Here is a 12,727-nt window from a genome sequence, read left to right as displayed (position 1 = left end):
CCAGCACCAACCTGCATGTCCCTGAAGACCACTGGTTTTACCTGTAACCGTAACAATTCAGTCTCTGGAATGATGTTGACCTGTGCTCCAGTGTCAAGTTTGAACACAATATCAGTTCCATTAGTCTTGTAGGTAGCAGTCCTCGTCTAGTCCTGCAAGTGCGACTGTTCCCACAAAGAGGTCACCAAAAGACCCATCACTGTACTCGTTGTCACCACTGTTGTCCTGGTCCTCGTTGACACAGTGTACTGTATTTTGTTGCCTCCGCTGCCTGCATTTGAGTGAGAAGGGGTTCTTCATGCCACAGTTGTAACACTCTTTTCTATATGCTGGGCACTGGCAAGGTCTGTGCTCTCCTCCACAGCTGCTGCAGGAGCGCTGGTTCCCTGAAGTGTGATGCTGTCCTTTGAAGTTAGCCGTTTAGCTGTAGCTCTTCCTTCGCTAACGTACTCCACTTTGCATACGGTGTCACTAAGAACACCGCTGTCCATTGGCCGTATGCGACTCTGAGTCACCTCTCTAGCTTGACACATTTGTATCGCTCTTTCTAGTGTCAATTCATTCTCACCAAATAACTTATCTCAGCCCCTTGTCTCTCACCCCCATGACATTTCTCTCATATCAGAAAGTCTGCAATTTGACTGAAATTACACCACTGACATTTCAGATTCAAGTCCATAATCATTTATTCTGGGAGTTCAAAAAGACAGAAATTTGATTTATACCAGTTCATAATCTGCTTGCTCTTCATCCATTAGCTGAAAACTGTTGTAGACATCAATGGTGTCCTAGACTGTGAGAAACAGTGCGACCTTCTGTGCGTCGTCTTTTCCAGCCGCTCCTATCGCCGTCAGATAGAGGGTGAAATGCTGCTTGAACCGCTTCCATTGCTCTTCAACGTTGCCGTTCAGTTTCAGTTCTGTTGGAGGCTTTAGCTGCTCCATGTCGTTAGCCAGCTAGCACTGCAAAACGACTAGCTACATGCACTGCACGCTCCGTTAGCTCCGGCGTGGTTATTTTTACCTCAGTCTCGTTAGCCCAGTGGCTAGTTAGCTAACGTTAGTCAAGTTAGCTAGCTAGTTGACGTGAAGCCTCTTGGCGGCGTTCAGCATTTTCGACCAAAACTCGATGATGGATGAGTCAAAGGCGAGTTATTTCACTCCTGGTACCATGTTGTATCTTCTTGTCTAAGAAATACTAAAGAAAACAACTGTTCTTTAAAACATAAGTACTTCTTTATTCAAGTTAACCGGAGCCGTACAAGTATCGTGCATTAAGCTGAGATCTCCCACTCTTTGTTTGAATGTTAAATGACGAGACAGAGGCATTGATGCGAGTAACCAGTCTTGTTCAGTATATTGCAATACATCCGGGTATCTCAAGTACACCGGTAAAACACTGGAGTTGCAGTAATTAACATTTACCAACAGATGGCATCATTGTGCCATCTTCCACCCATAACACTCTTCTGCGCCGGCTTCGTGTCCAATACAGTATGCCACAGAGGCAGGGTTGCCAGGTGAAGCTACATTTCTAACCCAATGACAACTCAAAACCCGTACAAAAGCCTGAAAACTAGCCCCATTTCTTTTTTTCACAGCAAGAGAGGACTTGCCATAATTATACAATAAACCCTTTTTCCATAATGTTATCAAGCCAATTAAGAAGGAATATCATAGTAACTTGTAACGGCTTTAGAAGCAAAATTCGAGTTTCCTCAAAATAATAATTATTGCAAGCTATGACATAACATAATAAAGGAATTTGAATATGTGGCAAGAGAAAAGATAATTTGCCCTAATTAAAATCGCCAGATCATTTTCCATCAATGGATGTTGATTTAACTCGTTTAACTGCTATGATTAAGCAATAAGGCACAATGGGGTATGGGATATGGCCATATATCACAAACCCCGGGGTGCCTTATTACTATTATAAACTGGTTACCAATCACTGATTTAAATATTAATAATATGTATATGAACTAAATATGCTTGTCAACAACAGCCAGTGTTTATTTTTTAGAATTTGTTTTACCTATAGCCTAATCTGACTACTGTTACCATCAATCTACTGCGTTCTAACAACTGATCGGCTTTGATAATTTCAAATTTAATTAACTAAAAATGTCCATTTATAATAGCATAATAACACAAGTCTACAACAAACTGAAGTTATAGGCTACTTATTAAATAGGTTTTTCAGCTCCAGGTAGGCTACACAAGTGGCACTAATTGAGTGATATCGTCATTTCAACATATTTATTGTATCAAATGGTAGCCCATAATGGCATATACATTAATAGGCTACTTGATGGCCAACAGAGGCAAATGTATCATTCTCCTCATTTAATGTCAGTTTCATTGAGGATTTTCCCCCATAAAAAGAACCACGCGAAGGAGTTCCATAACTTCCATTTCAAAGTTCCACTCTGGCAGCCCCCGAGACCCAAGAACTGAGCATGCATAAAGCGATTCACTTGATAATGTTTTCTTTAAGCAGTCAACATTAGAATGCAGTTTAAACCACCTCAGAGTCGTTTTCCAGTGCTTTGTCTCCATTATTTCTTGACGTGCATCAGTTGTAGCGTATGAATATGTTTAATGGGAAAAGGGTTGGAAATAGGTGTCTCCATAATGAGAATCTAAATATCCTACCTACAACTGGTAAAAAGTTCTAACAACGTGCGTAATGCTCTCATTCCTCTCGCTCACGTGACTCAGCCAATAGCTGTTGTGCTCTCTCAATACACTCTCCTTCGGCCCTCCGCATCACTCACTGCCTGACAGTCAGCAGCAGGTCTCTCAATACACTCTCCTTCGGCCCTCCGCATCACTCACTGCCTGACAGTCAGCAGCAGGTCTCTCAATACACTCTCCTTCGGCCCTCCGCATCACTCACTGCCTGACAGTCAGCAGCAGGTCTCTCAATACACTCTCCTTCGGCCCTCCGCATCACTCACTGCCTGACAGTCAGCAGCAGGTCTCTCAATACACTCTCCTTCGGCCCTCCGCATCACTCACTGCCTGACAGTCAGCAGCAGGTCTCTCAATACACTCTCCTTCGGCCCTCCGCATCACTCACTGCCTGACAGTCAGCAGCAGGTCTCTCAACACGCTCTCCTTCGGCCCTCCGCATCACTCACTGCCTGACAGTCAGCAGCAGGTCTCTCAACACGCTCTCCTTCGGCCCTCACTTGACCTAGATTGGGGTGAGAGTGGAGGATGAGCTGAGAGAGGAGAGGAGAAGGAGAGGAAAGAAGGAGAGGAGAGCTGAATGAGCGGTGTGGTACATACCCAGTGTATTCCTGGGTCATATTATTTTGGGAGTGGGACAGAGCTTAGACAGTGTTTTTACTCATGCTTTTTTATAAAATGGACTTCTGCTTTTTTTCATCACTGTATTTCTGTACATGTTGGTTTTTTCTTACGAGAAACAGCTTGACCTGGCATCCTTTGGGGTGTTAATATGTTGAGATAAGTTGTATTGAAAAGTCTGACAGAATATATACTCTAACCTGCGATCTGTGGAAGAGGCGATATCTAGAGAGAAATTGTAAATTGTAACCCATTCGGCTGAGGTTTTCAGCCCTCTACCAAAATATTACAAGTCATATGAGCTTAAAAAGGGTTAATTAACATCCTTTGGGGTCTATGATGTTGATAAAAGTGGCATTAAAGAGTCTGACATGGAATATCCTGCCTAACCCTAACCTGTCATAAATGTATTTACTGCCACAATATCCTCCCTACCCCCAATTCAGTAGTGGTCTTCAGTGAGGTGCACAGCTGCATGTTTCTGTCCTCCATGACTGGGAAAGGCCCAGAAGACCCTACATCCATCTCATTAGATCAGAGCAGCATGGATCATCAGTGATTCATATTTCTGGTTTACATCCCAAAATATATTGTGTTCATTGTTTTCACAGCCCTTTATGTGATGAGAACAAGGACAGGTGTCCAGTGACGACCCGTCATTCTGTTTTGAGACCCACATATTTAGCTAAAGAAAATGAAAAAAAATAAACGTGTTTTTTGTTTTTTGGGGGGGCTTGCCTGTTTTGCATGTTATTTTGGCAATAATATGTGTCACATATCAGTTTGCAAACAATGTAAAAAAAAATAAATAATAATATGTCATTGAATTAATAAAGCTGCATACAAACATGGTCTCTTTTTTTGTTTTCTTGAGTAAGGCAGCTCCAAAATGCAGGTGTTTCAGGCTAGCTCAGTGCTTTCTGTGGTGGTGGGACAAGCCAGCAGAAAATAAGGAGCGTTGCACCGTGATTGGCTCAGTGTTCTGTCACTCATGGGGAGACTAGTCACCGCCAAGTCTAAGGGTAGAACTAGAAAATTCAAGCCCCTTGGGTGCTGCCATAGAGTTACATTAGAAATGCCCATCCAAGAAGGCTCAAGGTCATTGGCCACAGATAAAACTACATCAAATCACGTTATATCTACAGTAGCTTTGATTGGACTGATCATGTGAACATCATACTTTCAAAATCTTAGCTAGCAGTCATGATCATGAATCAAGTCGACAATCTACTGGCAAATCCTTTTTAATCCTTGTCATATGAAGAGAAATAATGAAATGAAATTATAGATAAAACCTATCGGTGCTCATCGGCCCTTGGACATAAACATTACACAACAAGTTGGAAATCGCAAATTCAACAATGAGTGGTTTAGCCTGATATTCAGTGGTGGCTGTGTGGTCCCAAGTCTTAGATTAAGGGTCTCTTTTCCTAGTTTAAAATGATAAACATTCAACATTGGCCATGCTGTCACTGAAGCATTATTTGTGCCAAGCTCAAAACAACTGCTAACTCGGAACTAGAAAGAAAATCGGACTCAGAGAGGGGGTTTATCATTGTGGCCCAGGTGGCACAAAAGAATCAAAGGTCTGACCGCACGGAGATGTTTGGGAAAATGGTTACGACAGGGGATCAGAGTGTTTGTGTCTCAGGTGAAGAGGGTGGATCTGATCTCCATCACCTAGGACTTGACATAGATTAAGTAGATTAATCAAATCTCACATTCTTATCAATTTCTGCTCAATCTGCATGCTTTCTCAATCAGCTTTAACTGTATGTGCACTCGTAAATCAGGTTATTTCTCAAGTTGGGCTCTGGGATATAACAGCCGTTGAGTATCTGATTTTATGGTGGATTGTGGAGGAGGGGGGTTGAGTGTGTTGGAGTATGTGAGTATGTGCGTGTGTGTTTGTCTGGCATCTGTTCTGGGGGGGTGGGGATGGTGGGATGGACCACGGGAATTATTTGCTAGGATAATAATTGCTTGTCAATGAATTAAATGTAATACAATGGCAATCCGGGTTATATGTTAAAATCCTACGCGTGAACTGCCGACATTATTACGCATATTAATTGATATGATGGCAAATAGGATATGCATAATATTTTTTAAATAGTTATATATATACAGTGGGGGAAAAAAGTATTTAGTCAGCCACCAATTGTGCAAGTTCTCCCACTTAAAAAGATGAGAGAGGCCTGTAATTTTCATCATAGGTACACGTCAACTATGACAGACAAAATGAGAAAAAAAATCCAGAAAATCACATTGTAGGATTTTTAGTGAATTTATTTGCAAATTATGGTGGAAAATAAGTATTTGGTCAATAACAAAGTTTCTCAATACTTTGTTATATACCCTTTGTTGGCAATGACACAGGTCAAACGTTTTCTGTAAGTCTTCACAAGGTTTTCACACACTGTTGCTGGTATTTTGGCCCATTCCTCCATGCAGATCTCCTCTAGAGCAGTGATGTTTTGGGGCTGTCGCTGGGCAACACGGACTTTCAACTCCCTCCAAAGATATTCTATGGGGTTGAGATCTGGAGACTGGCTAGGCCACTCCAGGACCTTGAAATGCTTCTTACGAAGCCACTCCTTCGTTGCCCGGGCGGTGTGTTTGGGATCATTGTCATGCTGAAAGACCCAGCCACGTTTCATCTTCAATGCCCTTGCTGATGGAAGGAGGTTTTCACTCAAAATCTCACGATACATGGCCCCATTCATTCTTTCCTTTACACAGATCAGTCGTCCTGGTCCCTTTGCAGAAAACAGCCCCAAAGCATGATGTTTCCACCCCCATGCTTCACAGTAGGTATGGTGTTCTTCTTTCTTTTCTTTCCAAAACTATTGAGCGTGCCGTCTTTAGCCAACTCTCTTGCTATCTCTCTCAGAATGACCTTCTTGATCCAAACCAGTCAGGTTTCAGGACTGGTCATTCAACTGAGACTGCTCTTCTCTGTGTCACGGAGGCTCTCCGCACTGCTAAAGCTAACTCTCTCTCCTCTGCTCTTGTCCTTCTAGACCTGTCTGCTGCCTTTGATACTGTGAACCATCAGATCCTCCTCTCCACCCTCTCCGAGCTGGGCATGTCCGGCGCGACCTCGGCAAGACGGAGCTGCTCTTCCTCCCGGGGAAGGACTGCCCGTTCCATGATCTCGCAATCACGGTTGACAACTCCGTTGTGTCCTCCTCCCAGAGTGCGAAGAGCCTTGGCGTAACCCTGGACAACACCCTGTCGTTCTCCGCTAACATCAAGGCGGTGACCCGATCCTGTAGGTTCATGCTCTACAACATTCGGAGAGTACGACCCTGCCTTACACAGGAAGCGGCACAGGTCCTAATCCAGGCACTTGTCATCTCCCCGTCTGGATTACTGCAACTCGCTGTTGGCTGGGCTCCCTGCCTGTGCCATTAAACCCCTACAACTCATCCAGAATGCCGCAGCCCGTCTGGTGTTCAACCTTCCCAAGTTCTCTCACATCACCCCGCTCCTCCGCACACTCCACTGGCTTCCAGTTGAAGCTCGCATCTGCTACAAGACCATGGTGCTTGCCTATGGAGCTGTGAGGGGAACGGCACCTCTGTACCTTCAGGCTCTGATCAGTCCCTACACCCAAACGAGGGCATTGCGTTCATCCACCTCTGGCCTGCTGGCTCCCCTTCCTCTGCGGAAGCATAGTTCCCGCTCAGCCCAGTCAAAACTGTTCGCTGCTCTGGCACCCCAATGGTGGAACAAGCTCCCTCACGACGCCAGGACAGCGGAGTCACTCACCACCTTCCGGAGACATTTGAAACCCCACCTCTTTAAGGAACACCTGGGATAGGATAAAGTAATCCTTCTACCCCCCCCCCCCTTACCCCAACCCCCCCCCTAAATGACGTAAATGTAAATGTAATCACTGACGTCATGATGTGACCTCGTATTATTTCCGAGTCCCAGTTGTCTTGAACGCACCATAACATAGCAGTCAACCTATTTCCTGTGGTCCCAAAATTATTTTTTACATTTTGTTACTTGTAATACATTTTCGATTTCTGCCTCAAATGGAGCACACTTTGTTAATAACATGTATTAAATCATAAATGAAATTTCATTCAAATAAGTTGACTCACCACCAACATAAGTATGCCTGATGCACATGTATCAACTTTGAAGCATGTTTTTCTTTGTTTGGGCTAATGCTTTTTACCTGAGTACATAACTCGGTGATCGGCCCCTTTTTCCCGCCAAACATTCCTTTGTTCATTGAGTAGCTTTGCTGTGTGAGCGAGCAACTAGCGCTGCACAATTCGCTGTCATTTCGCAGATGCATGGGTTGTGCTGGTGACTCCATGTCACGGCTAGAAGAGATCCAGCTTTTGTCAAATTAACATCAGAATAAAAAATAAAAAAAGACATTTTAACTAACCCTTACCCTTTTCCTAACCTTAACCTAATTCTCCTAACCTGCCACGTTAATTATCCTAACCTGCCAAGTTAATTCTCCTAACCTGCCACGTTAATTATCCTAACCTGCCACGTTAATTCTCCTAACCTGCCAAGTTAATTATCCTAACCTGCCACGTTAATTCTCCTAACCTGCCAAGTTAATTCTCCTAACCTGCCAAGTTAATTATCCTAACCTGCCACGTTAATTCTCCTAACCTGCCAAGTTAATTATCCTAACCTGCCAAGTTAATTATCCTAACCTGCCACGTTAATTCTCCTAACCTGCCACGTTAATTCTCCTAACCTGCCACGTTAATTCTCCTAACCTGCCAAGTTAATTCTCCTAACCTGCCAAGTTAATTCTCCTAACCTGCCAAGTTAATTCTCCTAACCTGCCAAGTTAATTCTCCTAACCTGCCAAGTTAATTATCCTAACCTTAACCTAATTCTCCTAACCTGCCACGTTAATTATCCTAACCTGCCAAGTTAATTCTCCTAACCTGCCAAGTTAATTCTCCTAACCTGCCAAGTTAATTCTCCTAACCTGCCAAGTTAATTATCCTAACCTGCCAAGTTAATTCTCCTAACCTGCCAAGTTAATTCTCCTAACCTGCCAAGTTAATTCTCCTAACCTGCCAAGTTAATTATCCTAACCTTAACCTAATTCTCCTAACCTGCCACGTTAATTATCCTAACCTGCCAAGTTAATTCTCCTAACCTGCCAAGTTAATTATCCTAACCTGCCAAGTTAATTCTCCTAACCTGCCAAGTTAATTCTCCTAACCTGCCAAGTTAATTCTCCTAACCTGCCATTAATTCTCCTAACCTGCCAAGTTAATTATCCTAACCTTAACCTAATTCTCCTAACCTGCCACGTTAATTATCCTAACCTGCCAAGTTAATTCTCCTAACCTGCCAAGTTAATTCTCCTAACCTGCCAAGTTAATTCTCCTAACCTGCCAAGTTAATTCTCCTAACCTGCCAAGTTAATTCTCCTAACCTGCCAAGTTAATTATCCTAACCTGCCACGTTAATTATCCTAACCTGCCACGTTAATTATCCTAACCTGCCACGTTAATTATCCTAACCTGCCACGTTAATTATCCTAACCTGCCATGTTAATTCTCCTAACCTGCCAAGTTAATTCTCCTAACCTGCCAAGTTAATTCTCCTAACCTGCCAAGTTAATTCTCCTAACCTGCCAAGTTAATTATCCTAACCTGCCACGTTAATTATCCTAACCTGCCACGTTAATTATCCTAACCTGCCACGTTAATTATCCTAACCTGCCACGTTAATTATCCTAACCTGCCATGTTAATTCTCCTAACCTGCCAAGTTAATTCTCCTAACCTGCCAAGTTAATTCTCCTAACCTGCCAAGTTAATTATCCTAACCTTAACCTAATTCTCCTAACCTGCCACGTTAATTATCCTAACCTGCCAAGTTAATTCTCCTAACCTGCCAAGTTAATTCTCCTAACCTGCCAAGTTAATTCTCCTAACCTGCCAAGTTAATTATCCTAACCTGCCAAGTTAATTCTCCTAACCTGCCAAGTTAATTCTCCTAACCTGCCAAGTTAATTATCCTAACCTTAACCTAATTCTCCTAACCTGCCACGTTAATTATCCTAACCTGCCAAGTTAATTCTCCTAACCTGCCAAGTTAATTCTCCTAACCTGCCAAGTTAATTCTCCTAACCTGCCAAGTTAATTCTCCTAACCTGCCAAGTTAATTCTCCTAACCTACCAAGTTAATTCTCCTAACCTGCCACGTTAATTATCCTAACCTGCCACGTTAATTCTCCTAACCTGCCAAGTTAATTCTCCTAACCTGCCAAGTTAATTCTCCTAACCTGCCAAGTTAATTCTCCTAACCTGCCAAGTTAATTCTCCTAACCTGCCAAGTTAATTCTCCTAACCTGCCAAGTTAATTATCCTAACCTGCCACGTTAATTATCCTAACCTGCCACGTTAATTATCCTAACCTGCCACGTTAATTATCCTAACCTGCCACGTTAATTCTCCTAACCTGCCATGTTAATTCTCCTAACCTGCCAAGTTAATTCTCCTAACCTGCCAAGTTAATTCTCCTAACCTGCCAAGTTAATTCTCCTAACCTGCCAAGTTAATTCTCCTAACCTGCCAAGTTAATTATCCTAACCTGCCACGTTAATTATCCTAACCTGCCACGTTAATTCTCCTAACCTCACAAGTTAATTCTCCTAACCTGCCAAGTTAATTCTCCTAACCTGCCAAGTTAATTCTCCTAACCTGCCAAGTTAATTCTCCTAACCTGCCAAGTTAATTATCCTAACCTGCCACGTTAATTATCCTAACCTGCCACGTTAATTATCCTAACCTGCCACGTTAATTATCCTAACCTGCCACGTTAATTATCCTAACCTGCCACGTTAATTCTCCTAACCTGCCAAGTTAATTCTCCTAACCTGCCAAGTTAATTCTCCTAACCTGCCAAGTTAATTCTCCTAACCTGCCAAGTTAATTCTCCTAACCTGCCAAGTTAATTATCCTAACCTGCCACGTTAATTATCCTAACCTGCCACGTTAATTATCCTAACCTGCCACGTTAATTATCCTAACCTGCCACGTTAATTATCCTAACCTGCCACGTTAATTCTCCTAACCTGCCATGTTAATTCTCCTAACCTGCCAAGTTAATTATCCTAACCTGCCAAGTTAATTCTCCTAACCTGCCATGTTAATTCTCCTAACCTGCCAAGTTAATTCTCCTAACCTGCCAAGTTAATTCTCCTAACCTGCCAAGTTAATTCTCCTAACCTGCCAAGTTAATTATCCTAACCTGCCAAGTTAATTCTCCTAACCTGCCAAGTTAATTATCCTAACCTGCCACGTTAATTCTCCTAACCTGCCACGTTAATTCTCCTAACCTGCCAAGTTAATTCTCCTAACCTGCCACGTTAATTCTCCTAACCTGCCACGTTAATTCTCCTAACCTGCCAAGTTAATTCTCCTAACCTGCCAAGTTAATTCTCCTAACCTGCCACGTTAATTCTCCTAACCTGCCACGTTAATTCTCCTAACCTGCCAAGTTAATTCTCCTAACCTGCCAAGTTAATTCTCCTAACCTGCCAAGTTAATTCTCCTAACCTGCCAAGTTAATTATCCTAACCTGCCAAGTTAATTCTCCTAACCTGCCAAGTTAATTCTCCTAACCTGCCACGTTAATTCTCCTAACCTGCCACGTTAATTCTCCTAACCTGCCACGTTAATTCTCCTAACCTGCCAAGTTAATTATCCTAACCTGCCAAGTTAATTCTCCTAACCTGCCAAGTTATGGATGGTCAGTCCTTGTCTCCATACTGTAGCTCAGTCTATGAATTTGAACTTTACATTTCTCCAGCCCCCTCCCCCAGCCCCCTCCCCCAGGCCCCTCCCCCAGCCCCCTCCTCCAGCCCCTCCCCAGGCCCCTCCCCCAGCCCCCTCCCCCAGGCCCCTCCCCCAGCCCCCTCCCCCAGGCCCCTCCCCCAGGCCCCTCCCCCAGCCCTCCTCCAGCCCCCTCCCCCAGGCCCCTCCCCCAGGCCCCTCCCCCAGCCCCCTCCCCCCAGGCCCCTCCCCCAGGCCCCTCCCCCAGCCCCCTCCCCAGGCCCCTCCCCCAGGCCCCCTCCTCCAGGCCCCTCCCCCAGGCCCCTCCCCCAGCCCCCTCCCCCAGGCCCCCCTCCCCCAGGCCCCTCCTCCAGCCCCCTCCCCCCAGGCCCCTCCCCCAGCCCCCTCCCCCAGCCCCCTCCCCCAGGCCCCTCCCCAGCCCCCTCCCCCAGGCCCCTCCCCCAGCCCCCTCCCCAGCCCCCCCCCAGCCCCCTCCCCCAGCCCCCCTCCCCCCAGCCCCCTCCCCCAGCCCCCTCCCCCCAGGCCCCTCCCCCAGGCCCCTCCCCCAGCCCCCTCCTCCAGCCCCTCCCCCAGCCCCTCCCCCAGGCCCCTCCCCCCAGCCCCCTCCTCCAGCCCCCTCCCCCAGCCCCCTCCTCCAGCCCCCTCCCCCAGCCCCCCTCCCCCTCCCCCAGCCCCTCCCCCAGCCCCCCTCCCCCGGCCCCTCCCCCGGCCCCTCACCCAGCCCCCTCCTCCAGCCCCCTCCCCCAGCCCCTCCTCCAGCCCCCTCCCCCAGCCCCCTCCCCCAGCCCCTCCAGCCCCTCCTCCAGCCCCTCCCCCAGGACCCTCCCCCAGCCCCCTCCTCCAGCCCCCTCCCCCAGCCCCCTCCTCCAGCCCCCTCCCCCAGCCCCCTCCCCCAGCCCCTCCTCCAGCCCCCTCCCCCAGCCCCTCCTCCAGCCCCCTCCCCCAGCCCCCTCCTCCAGCCCCCTCCCCCAGCCCCCTCCCCCAGCACCCTCCTCCAGCCCTCCCCCAGCCCCCTCCCCCAGGCCCCTCCCCCAGCCCCCTCCCCCAGGCCCCTCTTCCAGCCCCCTCCCCCAGCCCCCCTCCCCCAGCACCCTCCCCCAGGCCCCTCCCCCCAGCCCCCTCACCCAAAAAAGGATGACAGGTCCCAGATTGGTCCTAAAAACCTAAAGTGAATATTATAATATTATTATTAGAGCTTTTATTAGAGTAACTATTATTAGAGTAACTGCTACAGCCCTTATATGAACTATGCCTTTTCTGGTGTTAGTTGTGCTCTCGAACTTTGACTTTCTGCCATAATGTAACAATGAACAAGAAGTGACCGTGTCAGCGAAACGTTAGAAGAATCAGCAAACAAGCAGCCAAGAGAGAAATAAGGAGGCAGAGAGAAGAGTGTTTTTCCACATGTACTGGCTTAAGCAGGGGGACACGTCTCGCACTGCAGGATTTGAGTCCCTGGCGGCGTAGTGTGTTACTGATGGTAGGCTTTGTTACTTTGGTCCCAGCTCTCTGCAGGTTATTCACTAAGTCCCCCCGTGTGGTTCTGGGATTTTTGCTCACCGTTCTTGTAATCATTTTGACCCCACGGGGCGAGATCTTGCATGGAGCCCCA

This window comes from Coregonus clupeaformis, unplaced genomic scaffold, assembly GCF_020615455.1.
Source record: "Coregonus clupeaformis isolate EN_2021a unplaced genomic scaffold, ASM2061545v1 scaf2043, whole genome shotgun sequence".
In the NCBI taxonomy this organism is placed as follows: domain Eukaryota; kingdom Metazoa; phylum Chordata; class Actinopteri; order Salmoniformes; family Salmonidae; genus Coregonus; species Coregonus clupeaformis.
This window is presented reverse-complemented; position numbering follows the sequence as displayed.